The sequence below is a fragment of the Coregonus clupeaformis genome, chromosome 23 (assembly GCF_020615455.1).
Source record: "Coregonus clupeaformis isolate EN_2021a chromosome 23, ASM2061545v1, whole genome shotgun sequence".
Classification (NCBI taxonomy): domain Eukaryota; kingdom Metazoa; phylum Chordata; class Actinopteri; order Salmoniformes; family Salmonidae; genus Coregonus; species Coregonus clupeaformis.
In genome coordinates this window covers 25,476,507-25,490,080 of record NC_059214.1, presented here as the reverse complement: position 1 = coordinate 25,490,080, position 13,574 = coordinate 25,476,507, and positions in this window count along the sequence as shown.

Here is a 13,574-nt window from a genome sequence, read left to right as displayed (position 1 = left end):
TGAGTCTATTAGTCTATCCGCTAAACCACTACAACACCACTAACACATGGGAATATTTGGTTTAGGGAGGTCTATGCATCACAGGAATACCAAGGGTGCCATGCATTTCCCCCCCAGGGTGAGCTCATTAACTTTTAATCAAAGTTCTAAAAGTGCAAGAGATTATTCCAATGTATTTCAAAGAGTTCGTGTGAGATGTTATGCAGATGTCAGGAAACAGGCGATGCATCTGTTAGTGTCGTCCCTGTCAGGCTGCTAACGTCCTTGAGTGAGCGTACACACAGCTCTCTTCCGTAAAGGAAATTACTCTACCATTTCCCATGATTCAGTTCTGCCAAGTAGCCTAGGCCCTATTGTACAAGGTTTAATTCACTCAAAATAACCACTGTGCCTTGACAATCTGCACAATCTTGTTTGAATACTTAAAAGGCAATTTCCACATTTTTTAAATGACACTTTTGGGTTCATGTAAATGTGACCTCTAACCAAAGTTGTACTTAGTGCTAAGCCACATACTTGCTCAATGGAGGCCTACTTCTCCCTAGCGCTTGTGCATAGGTAATCACTTGGTTTAAGCACTAGTAAATCACATTATACCCTGTCCTCTTAAATCACATTAATGTTGCGCCTTGGCACATGTTAAAAGCATACCCTTTTTCATTCACACTAAGACAAATTAGGCATAGTGATATACAGCTGTCCTTTCTTATCGTACTGTCAGCACATAAACCAGACTTTATCCTGATGCATACAATTACTATTTCAAAGATTGTTTGTGCACCTTCCCTGCATGATTAAAACCTCCATACTAAACTGTGCGGGATGTTCATAGCATAAACCCTCTTTAATTTTGAATCATTTTCAGGGGACAAGCCATTCGAGGGAGGGAGCTGCAGTAGGCTCCCTCCAGCTAGTTCACTTGCTATTGCTGTTTAAAAATGGCATACATTTAAATACATTACATTTATTTTTTATTTACATACATTTTGATACTGGAAAAATATAGTTTTTCAATATTTCAATGAAATCACAATAAAACAACAGAATATTTAGTCAGTTTTGGATTATGATGGGTTAGAGAAGTATTATTGTGATAAGGATTGTGCGCCAGTCATTATCTGGCACTAGTTTTAATGTGCGTTGTCAATGCAAAGCTCCCTGTCACTATTGGAAGTTGAGAGAGTGTGTGTGTTCCTGCCTGCCTGCCGTGCTTGGTGGCAGAGGGAGTAGAGGTAACAGCAGATTGCAGTGTGACCTGGGCAATCTCTAATCTCATATCCTCCCTGACGTTACCGAGTGTGCTGTGTATGTATACAGTGTGTGTTAATGTTTTAAAGGTGTAATAGTTGACTTAGCCTACATTCTAACTAAGGCAATGTCTGATGCTAGTTAGTAGCTCTACAGGGATTATGAGGGCCTCATGCTTTAATGACATACAATGACGTACAGTACATTTTACATTTTAGTCATTTAGCAGACGCTGTTATCCAGAGCGACTTACAGTTAGTGAGTGCATACATTTTTCATACTGGCCCCCCGTGGGAATTGAACCCACAACCCTGGCGTTGCAAGCGCCATGCTCTACCAACTGAGCTACAGGAGGCCTACAGTACCAATGGTTACACTGTACTTGCCTAACTGGCAGGCACTTATTGCAAGGCCAGTTCAATGTAGCCTACTTACTGTAATATTTAGCAAATCAAGTTTCTTTCAGGCATTTTTTGGCATCCCCTCCCCCATAACCTCATATCTCACTGAGAAACAGGAAACCCAAAATAATCAGATAGTGTCGCATACCTCATTAACCCTGCTAGAACAGGAAATCTCAATGCCCTTAGGAGGCCATTACTTATAAAAGCATTCAGCATCTTTACTGCAACAATACCCATTTCAGACAGAAGGGTCTGTGTAAATGCAGGAATCATGACTAGGACTTAGGTGGGTTTTAATTTACAATGTGTTTTACCCCCTACCCCTTTCAGATATACAAAACATATGGTTAAAAGAAGCAGGCATTGTAAATTACTTATATTTTGGTCTGTATATGAAAGGGATAAAGTAAATCCTTGTCATCCACCAGCACTCCCTAAACCAAGGATACTGATGTGATATAAGTTACTGTAAACTAGGTTCTAAATGAACTTATTTGGCCTATCAGGAATAAAAGTCTGGACCTGTAATTTGACATTCTTATTTGATTCCCTTGGCAGAAACACAGGATGGAATCCTTATTTGGAGTTTGGTAAACACAAACACTGCAGCCATTTCAAGAGCCCCATTTCCTACCACCTCCTCTCTCTTCATATGTTATGCAACCCACAGTAAACAGAACTCCAGCAGAGATGCACATCACACATAGATGTACAGCCTGTGGTGAGTTATTCTGTTTGCTAGGGGGACCTATGAGACTTATTCTCCAGGCAAGCATTGCTTCAGGGGATGTTGCAGAGCAATAGCATTTCAAATGAAAGCTTATAGTACAAGCTGTTCCTTCGAGTTCTCACTGCCTTTATATAACAATTGAGTGTTCTTCAACAACCGTGCTCTATATATATGGTCTCTGTGTTGTCCACAATCCAAAAGTTAGGTTAGGACTGTCAAGAAGGCAGTGTTGTATACAAAAAACTCATCACTGTCTCAAAAGTAGATGCTGATCTGCTTTTGCTCTCTAGTGTGCATTCGCGCTCACACACACATTTGCACACATGCTTGTGTGTGTTTGTGCACTAGTTGGTGGATGTGGACTGTCAAGTATTCCAAAGAAAGGAAAAAACATCATCATAGTTTCCGCCTATAACTCTAATGCCGAGAAGGTGATCATATTCAGATCAATCTTTCCCATGGAAGCCATCCTGTAAACTTTGAGGAGTGATGCTAACCTAGGGGCAGCTCCCACCCGGCTCTCTTGATTTAGCCGCTCGCCCGAAAATGAAATATAAAGCTGAGGGCTCCTGCCAAGTGGGGCAGTGGCCAAGGACCGGCAGCTTGGCACAGAGATGACAAGGCAGTGCCATGGCGATAAATTCCTCACACTAGGCATTCACCTGCTGGTGGACATGCTTATCCTATACTCTTCCAGTACTGCATGGCTTTCATCATTATGTTGATTTCTATTGCAATTAGAACAGCTGTGAGGAATCAGAATTCGTTATGGTGTTCTACCTGCTTTAGAGATTCTTCCGAAGTAGTAATGGCCTTGGTTAGTCAATAGAGCTCTGATAATGAATAGTCACAAAACATATCAGTTTATTGTTGTATTCTGTGAGATACTGTAGTAATCGACATAGTCAGGTCCATAATTATTGGCACCCTTGATAAAGATGAGCAAAAAAGACTGTATAAAATAATACAAATACTGAGCTATATTGTATGCTCCAAAAAATTTGAAAATGATATTATACTAACACAATTGCTCAGAGAAATATATTTGGTTTAACAAGTAATTTAAAAAATAATATCTCAAAGATAGGAGTCTTTATCTTTACACCTGTCTAACAACACCGGTACAACTTTACCAAGTGCCAGGACATTTCAGCCAAATACCTGGTTGCCTCTGCCAGAATGCTGACACTTGGCCACAAGTGGATCTTCCAGCAAGACAATAAACCCAAGCACTAATCAAAACCACAAAAACATTTTTAATTGACCACAAAATTAACATTTTGCAATGGCCACCTTAGTCTCCGGACTTGAACCCCATAGAAAACCTGTGGTTTGAATTGAAGAGGGCAGTCCATAAGCGCAGACCAAAGGATATCAACCAAATTAACGTTGTTGTTGACTAATCAGCCTTGAGCTAGCCTTGAGTCAGGCACATCTCCTGGCTATCTACCTCTCTGTCAACCGGACGGGACCTCCTAGAGTCGACACGGAGCCCTGCCGATCCATCACGACTGGTCTGCCGACGTAATCGTCTGTGGTTTCAACAGGCTTCCTGTTGCGACGACCACGAAGATCCATCTGCTAGCCCCGGCCCGCTAGCACACGCAAACTACAACCGTGCTTCCTGCTCGCTGTGCTGAAGCACCAATTTGAACTGCTCTCGGACTCACATATTGTTGTTCGCTGGACCTTATGATCACTCAGCTGCACAGCTGATGCCTGCTGGACTGTTCCTTTACACGGTACCCTGTCCTGTTTATTCTGTTTAGCCTCAGCCCAAACTTTATCGCTATTACCAGTTGTTGTCTTAGCTCTCTCTAATAACACCTGTGATTGCTTTATGCCTCTCTTCCATGTCAATATGCCTTGCCTATTGCTGTTCCAGTTAGTTCTTATTATACAATTTCACTGTAGAACCCCAAGTCCCTCTCAAACTGCCTCAAATAGTTCCTTTGTTCCACCCCCCATACACGCCGAGACCGGCTCAATCGTTGCCTCCAGTGATGCTATCTCTTTCATTGTTACCCAACGCTTAGGTTTACCTCCACTGTACTCATCTCCTTCCATATCCTTGTCTGTACACAATGCCCTGAATCTTTTCTACAATGCCCGGAAATCTGCCCCCTTTATTCTCTGTACCCAACGCACCAGAAGACCAGTTCTTAAAGCCTTTAGCCGTATCCTTATTCTAGTCCTCCTCTGTTCCTCTGGTGATGTAGAGGCTAACCCAGGCCCTGCAGCCCCCAGTATCACTCCTACTCCCCAGGATCTATCATTTGTTGACTTCTGTAACCGTAAAAGCCTTGGTTTTCTGCATGTTAATATCAGAAGCCTCCTTCCTAAGTTTGAGTTATTCACTGCGTTAGCACACTCCGCCAACCCTGATGTTCTAGCAGTGTCTGAATCCTGGCTTAGGAAGGCCACCAAAAATTCTGAAATTTCCATCCCCAACTTCAACATTTTCCATCTAGATAGAACTGCCAAAGGGGGTGGAGTTGCAATCTACTGTAGAGATAGCCTGCAGAGCTCTATCATACTATCCAGGTCTGTGCCCAAACAGTTTGAGCTTCTACTTCTAAAAATCCACCTTTCCAGAAATAAGTCTCTCACTGTTTCTGCTTGCTACAGACCCCCCTCAGCCTCCAGCTGTGCCCTGGACACCATATGTGAATTGATTGCCCCCCATTTATCCTCAGAGTTCGTACTGCTTGGTGACCTAAATTGGGATATGCTTAACACCCCGGCCATCCTACAATCCAAACTAGATGCCCTCAATCTCACACAAATTATCAACGAACCTACCAGGTACAACCCTAAATCCGTAAACATGTGTACCCTCATAGATGTCATCCTGACTAACTTACCCTCTAAATACACATCCACTGTCTTCAACCAGGATCTCGGCGATCACTGCCTTATTGCCTGCGTCCGTAACGGGTCCGCGGTCAAACGACCACCCCTCATCACTGTCAAATGCTCCCTAAAACACTTTAGCGAGCAGACCTTCCTAATTGACCTGGCCCAGGTATCCTGGATGGATATAGATCTCATTCCATCAGTAGAGGATGCCTGGTTGTTCTTTAAAAGTAATTTCCTCTCAATCTTAAATAAACATGCCCCATTCAAAAAATACAGAACTAAGAACAGATATAGCCCCTGGTTCTCCTCAGACTTGACTGCCCTTGACCAGCACAAAAACATCCTGTGGCGTACTGCATTAGCATCAAATAGCCCCCGCGATATGCAACTTTTCAGGGAAGTTAGAAACCAATATACACAAGCAGTTAAGAAAGCAAAGGCTAACTTTTTCAAACAGAAATTTGCATCCTGTGGCACTAACTCCAAAAAGTTTTGGGACACTGTAAAGTCCATGGAAAATAAGAGCACTTCCTCCCAGCTGAGGCTAGGAAACACTATCACCACCGATAAATCTACAATAATCGAGAATTTCAACAAGCATTTTGCTACGGCTGGCCATGCTTTCCACCTGGCTACCACTACCCCGGCCACCAGCTCTGCACCCTCCACTGCAACTTGCCCATGCCCCCCTGCTTCTCCTTCACACAAATTCAGACAGCTGATGTTCTGAAAGAGCTGCAAAATCTGGACCCCTACAAATCATCTGGGCTAGACAATCTGGACCCTTTCTTTCTAAAACTAGCCGCCGAAATTGTCGCAACCCCTATTACAAGCCTGTTCAACCTCTCTTTCGTAACGTCTGAGATCCCCAGAGATTGTAAAGCTGCCGCGGTCATCCCCCTCTTCAAAGGGGTGACACTCTAGATCCAAACTGTTACAGACCTATATCCATCCTGCCCTGCCTTTCCAAAGTTTTTGAAAGCCAAGTTAACAAACAGATCACCGACCATTTCGAATCCCACCGTACCTTCTCCGCTATGCAATCCGGTTTCTGAGCTGGTCATGGGTGCACCTCAGCCACGCTCAAGGTCCTAAATGATATTATAACCATTATCGATAATAGACAGTACTGTGCAGCCACCTTCATCAACCTGGCCAAGGCTTTCGACTGTCAACCACCGCATTCTTGTTGGCAGACTAAATAGTCTTGGTTTCTCAAATGACTGCCTCGCCTGGTTCACCAACTACTTCTCAGATAGAGTTCAATGTGTCAAATCGGAGGGCCTGTTGTCTGGACCTATGGCAATCTCTATGGGGGTGCCACAGGGTTCAATTCTTGGGCCGACTCTATTCTCTGTGTATATCAATGATGTCGCTCTTGCTGCTGGTGACTCTCAGATCCACCTCTACGCAGACGACACCATTTTGTATACATCTGGCCCTTCATTGGACACTGTGTTAACAAACCTCCAAACGAGCTTCAATGCCATACAACACTCCTTCAGTAGCCTCCAACTGCTCTTAAACACTAGTAAAACTAAATGCATGCTCTTCAATCGAATGCTGCTGGCACCCGCCCACCCGACTAGAATCACTACTCTCGACGGGTCTGACCTATAGTATGTGGACAACTACAAATACCTAGGTGTCTGGTTAGACTGTAAACTCTCCTTCCAGACTCACATTAAGAATCTCCAATCCAAAGTTAAATCTAGAATCGGCTTCCTATTTCGCAACAAAGCCTCCTTCACTCATGCTGCCAAACATGCCCTCGTAAAACTGACTATCCTACTGAACCTTGACTTCGGCGATGTCATTTACAAAATAGCCTCCAACACTCTACTCAGCAAATTGGATGTAGTCTATCACAGTGCCATCCGTTTTGTCACCAAAGCCCCATATACTACCCACCACTGTGACCTGTACGCTCTTGTTGGCTGGTCCTCACTACATATTCGTCAGCCAAACCCACTGGCTCCAGGCCATCTATAAATCACTGCTAGGCAAATCCCCGCCTTATCTTAGCTCATTGGTCACCATAGCAACACCCACCCGTAGTCTGCGCTCCAGCAGGTATATCTCACTGGTCATCCCCAAGCCAACACCTCCTTTGGCCGCCATTCCTTCCAGTTCTCTGCTGCCAATGACTGGAATGAATTGCAAAAATCTCTGAATCTGGAGACTCTTATCTCCCTCACTAACTTGAAGCATCAGTTGTCAGAGCACCTTACCAATCACTGCACCTGTACACAGCCCATCTGAAATTAGCCCACCCAACTACCTCATCCCCATATTGTTATTTATTTTGCTCATTTGCACCCCAGTATCTCTATTTGCACATAATCTCTTGCACATCTATCATTCCAGTGTTAATACTAATTGTAATTATTTTGCACTATAGCCTATTTATTGCCTTACCTCCATAACTTGCTACATTTGCACACACTGTATATATATTTTCTGTTGTATTTTTGACTTTATGTTTTGTTTTACCCCATATGTGTTGTTGTTTTTATCGCACTGCTTTGCTTTATCTTGGCCAGGTCGCAGTTGTAAATGAGAACTTGTTCTCAACTGGCTTACCTGGTTAAATAAAGGTGAAACAAACAAAGGATCTGAAAAGATTCTGTATGGAGGAATGGTCTAAGATCCCTACCAACGTGTTCTCCAATCTCTTAGAACATTTTAGAAAAAGCCTCGGCGTCGTTATCCTTGCAAGGGGAGGGTGCTAGAGTATTGAAAACAGGGGTGGCAATCATTTTGACGTATCTTTTTTATTACTTGTTAAACCAAATATTTTTCTGAGCAATTGTGTTAGTATGTCACGACTTATTCCGAAGCTGCCTCCTCTCCTTATTCGGGCAGGCTTCGGTGGTCGTCGTCACCGGCGTTCTAGCCACTGCCGCTCCTCATCTCATCATTCCATTGGTTTTGTCTTGTTTATTACACACACCTGGTTCATATCCCCTCATCAGTACCTGTATAAGTGTTCCCTCTGCCCTCTTGTCTTTGTGTGTGATTGTTTATTGTGGAGGATATTGAAGCTCGGTGGAGCTCCGTGTATCTTTTATCGCCGGGATATTTCCCCGTGTACCTTGTTTTTCCAGTGTGCCTGTTTTGCGCACTGGAGTGTTTTTGACGCATTACTGCGTAACTCTGTATTTGCGGAATAAAGCCTGTTATTCTGTGATTTACCCTCCTGCGCCTGACTCCTTCAACATCACCTCATCACATAGTATAATATAATTTCCCAATTTTTGGAGCTTACAAAATATAGCTCAGTATTTGTATTATTTTATATATCTTTATCAAGGGTGCCAATAATTATGGACCTGACTGTAGATGTGACAGCCCGTGTGTACTTCATGAAATATGCAAAGGCTTTGTCGTGTTACACATTGCTTTTGAAAGTACTCTTATGAAAGAATTAGGATTTCGAAAGCTTTGTCCCTGTGGGAACGTATGTTTGTGTGCTCCGTGGCTAACCTCTACAGGACAGTCTTTGACTGAAGTTTCAAATGAACTCTAGTGACGTTTCGGATTTGTGTTAACTTCAACCCAACCTCCCACAGCGTTTAGACAACAGTGAGTAGTGGGTAGAGTGGTTGTGACAGTATGACACAGAGTCAACTAAGGCATGTGGGTTGTCTTTTGCCCTTGAAAGATCATACAGTCCCCTCCTGCGGTGTTGTCGCCCAACACCTCAATATACTGTCTGTGTTTTCAGCAGTCTGTGTGCTTATCTTTGCCATTGGTCATCAAACTTTCTGATAGGTGACTACCCACGCTGGGTGAGGGAGAGTTAATGTTTGTTCGGGCACTGTAACACCCGCTATACCCAACACTGCTAAACCCTTGTGATGTAAAGAAAGTCGTCCGCCCACCTTCGCCCCCCATGAACCCATCTGTCACTGGCTTTTGTTTTTTGTTAGAGCTAATGCCACTGCCGCCTGATGCTGACATTTCACAAGAGCAGGTTGTTTAATTTTACCATGATTCTACTAGTAACTAAGAGTAGACTAAAGCTCCATGTCAAGTAACAAACAAGTTAAGTTGTCTGTGTCGAATAAATACTGTATAGGCTACAGAGACCTAGCCTATATCCTTTAAAATAATTAGGGAGAATGGAAACAAAAGCTTTGTTAGGATTTAGAAAATGGGTTTGGAGGGCAGTAGGGAATTCCTGGGGGAAAAATCAACAGTCAATCTCATACAAATGGCCCGTGTGTTAAAGAAGTAGAGTAAGTAAATAGATTTCCTTGTTTATCTTCAGCTTCTCTGTTTCTACCACCCCAGTTCCTTAATCAAGTTCAGTGTGTATGAAAATACACCACCACTGTCAAACAGGGAGGAGATTTAAATTAAATTGCAAGTAATACGTGTAGCTAAAGTAAACTTTAACAAAGCAGAAAAATCTCACAGTTTTGTAATGTTTGAAAGAGTAAGACATTCTCTCTCTCCCTCTCGAATCTTGCCCTTTTAATTCAATTTCCTCTCTTGACTGGGAGATGAGCTCCCTGCTGTGTGTTTTTCCACCGAGGTGCAGTTGCTGTGCCAGCCTGAGCCGTGTGTGTGTATTTTGTGTGTGTGTGTACATGTGTGGGTGGGTGCAGCTAATGGCCTCTCTCCAGTAATTAAAAAGCCACTTTATTTCATCAAGCACTTTGTTATTTGCGAGAACTCTCCAATGTGTACCTCTGTGCTTGACTCTGGAGGGCAGGGGGAAAGCAACAGTGGGTCCAGAAAAGTTCAAAACAGAGTACCATCCAATATACTTACCACCCAAGAGTTTTGAACTTGTTTATGTATAGTGACGCTTAAAACAGCATAGTTTCCACCTCCTCCTCTACAGCAATCATGTCCAATCACTTTGTAGTCTTCAACCCTGTGCTTTGTAACTTGGGAAGGCCAGCATGGTTCACTTATGGGCTTTAGGCTACTGTATTAGATTAAGGGTAGGAGCCCTGTCCCCCTTCCCATACTTTGGAGGGGCAAGTATATGCTAAGGAGGGGTGGTAGAAGGGCAGACAGGGTTTTCTCCATCCCCTAATCTCGTTAGGTAACGATCTGACAGTGGATCTGCTCAGTGAGGGTTACCCTGTCTGCCTAGCACCTATGCAAGTTTCATGGGAAGATGACCAGCTAGCTAGCTCATTAGTGTGGTATTTCAATGTCAGAGGGGTTAATTGCTTGATCAAATGACATGACAGCACAGGATCAGAAGAAGGCCATATATAGAGCCCTTACAGGTTGATGATGACGCTAGCTAGATCTACCTTTTTTGCATGAATATTTTAGATTATATTGGTAGGTTATACACTGAGTGTACAAAGCATTAGGAACACCTTCCCGATATTGAGTTGCACACCCTTTTGCCCTCAGAACCGCCTCAATTTGTCGGAGCATGGACTCTACAAGGTGTCGAAAGAGTTCCAGAGGGATACTGGCCCATGTTGACTCCAATGCTTCCCACAGTTGTCAAGTTGGCTGGATATGCTTTGGGTGGTGGACCATTCTTGATACACAGGGGAAACTGTTGACCGTGAAACCCACCAGCGTTGCAGCTCTTGACACACTCAAACCGGTGCGCCTGGCACCTGCTACCGTACCCCGTTCAAAGGCACTTAAATATTTTGTCTTGCACATTCACCCTTTGAATGGCACACATGCACAATCCATGTCTCAATTGTCTCAAGGCTTAAAAATCCTTATTTAACCTGTCTCCTCCCCTTCATCTACACTGATTTGAAGTGTATTTAACAGGTGACATCAATAAGGGATCATAGCTTTCACCTGGATTCAACTGGTCAGTCTGTCATGGAAAGAGCAGGTGTTCTTCATGTTTTGTACACTGTGTATATCCTTTGCAATGAGTAGAGGTGTACACTGTGTGTGATTCAGGTTCACATCCCCCGCCACAGTTCTTCACACCGATGAACGTGGAGCTGTCCACAGGGTGAGTGCTCGAAAGGAGCTAGTTTTAGCCCTAAATCTATTATTAGAGGTGGACTTTGGACAACTTCTCTCCAGGAGCATCACCCTCCTGGCGCCTGTTTGGAAACACTCCTGGACAAACAGCAGATTAATTCAGATTTACACTGAGCTTTGGCAAGGGGGAGGTTTTCAATAAAACCACTAGGATAGCTTGCCTCCATTAAACTGTTATGGGACCTTGCCAATGTCTCATATCAGATTAACCTATAAGATAGATGGTAGCTTCTCCCCTTACAGTTGAACTTGTGGTGACTGACTGAGTGACGTTAGTGCAGTGACAACCCTTATCCCTTTATGTCCTTGTGAACCCAGATACCAGATCTCCCTGGTGGGAGCTCCTGCACACTGGAAAGTCATTCTGGCAAGCTGCTCCATGTCACTCTCAAGCGTAGCCAGCATTGGCGCCTCTCATCTTCCACCATCGATCACTAGCCACTTTAGTGCTGCTAAAATAGTCATTTCTCAGAGCCCTGCTTAACCTGAAGCACGGCAAACACTGAGGCCTATCTCTTAAATGGCCATTTCGTCAACGTTATGATGGCTCCGATAAGATGGAAATAATGCACTGCAAATAATGCACTGCAAATAATGCACATCACTGTGAAACATGATGTGCATGTTTCACAGTGACTATGAGGTCGTGTTTTTTTGGAAATAATGCACTGCAAATAATGCACTGCAAATAATGCACATCACTGTGAAACATGATGTGCATGTTTCACAGTGACTATGAGGTCGTGTTTTTCTCTAGCTGGAGGTAAGCAGGAGGTAAGCTTCTCATATGGTGTTGAGTAAAGCTTAACCATGTATTAGATCGTAGGTAGGTAGTTAGCTGTAGTTAGGTATTGTATTTATTATAGGTTAGTATTGTTGTTATTGTAGGTTTCCGTAGGTAATTGTAGGTTAGTATCGAAGCACGAGGCTAGCTAGCTAGCGGGTAGCTACTGGTAACGATTAGCAACGCTGGAGAGCTGGTTCCAATGTTAATGTAGTCCTAGCCAACGTTTAATTTTTTTGCTTAACCATGTATTAGATCGTAGGTAGGTAGTTAGCTGTAGTTAGGTATTGTATTTATTATAGGTTAGTATTGTTGTTATTGTAGGTTTCCGTGAGGTAATTGTAGGTTAGTATCGAAGCACGAGGCTAGCTAGCTAGCGGGTAGCTACTGGTAACGATTAGCAACGCTGGAGAGCTGTTTCCAATGTTAATGTAGTCCTAGCCAACGTTTAATTTTTTGCTGCGTTATGCGTTATGAAAGGAACTAGACACGGACTTGAATTATCTGTTTAGTGTGCTAACACACTCTTGGCAGTTTGTTGTAACCAAGTATTGATGCTAAATTGTGTGTTAATGGATGCTAGCTTGCAAGTTAGCTACGGGCGTCATAGCTAGGCTTCGTGGGTTGTTGTGGGTAGTTACTGTGTCTTGGCAGTGTCCTCGGCCGTGCCGGCTGTAGCACGAAGCTAGCTAGCTAGCCGTTCTTCAAACAAAGTCAACACAGTGGCCATTGCTAGCTCCCCAACATGACCAGCTAGCTGTACTGTAGTAGCTAACTACAATATACTTGTCCTAGCTAGCCAACGTCTAATCATTGCTGCGTCATGAAAGGAACTTGACACAGACACGAATGATCTGTTTAGTGTGTTATCACATTATTGGTGGTTTGTTGTGACCAAGTGTTGGTGCTAAACGGTGTGTTATTGTTATTGGATGCTAGCTTGCTAGTTGGCTATGGTGTCATAGTTGGCTAGCTGAATAAAGTGGGTTGAGTCTATTCCTTAAACATTGAACCGCTGTGGTTCACAACAATTCTGATTTCTAAAGGCGGAAGTTGGGAGAGTTTTTGTTCGGGTGGTTCAGTGAAACAATTTTAGTTTCTGAGGTAGAAGTTTTTGGTGAGGGAGGCCCTGCTCTCTCCGCTCCCAGATGCTTAGCCCATTTCATTCCGATCTCCTCTGCATTTTTGTAGCCATTTGCTACAGCCTGTCAACTATGCCTCTGCCTATCCCTGTTCTCTCCCTCTCTGCACAGGCTACACAAACGCACCACACCGCGTGGCTGCTGCCTCTCTAACCTGGTGGTCCCTGCACGCACCACCCACGTGGAGTTCCAGGTCGCAGGCAGCCTCTGGAACTGCCGTTCTGCTGCCAACAAAGCTGACTTCATCCCAGCCTATGCCAACCTCCAGTCCCTCGACTTCCTGGCGCTGACGGAAACATGGATCACCACTGAAAACACTGCTACTCCTACTGCTCTCTCCTCGTCTGACCATGTGTTCTCGCATACCCCGAGAGCATCTGGTCAGAGGGGTGGTGGTACAGGAATCCTCATCTCTCCCA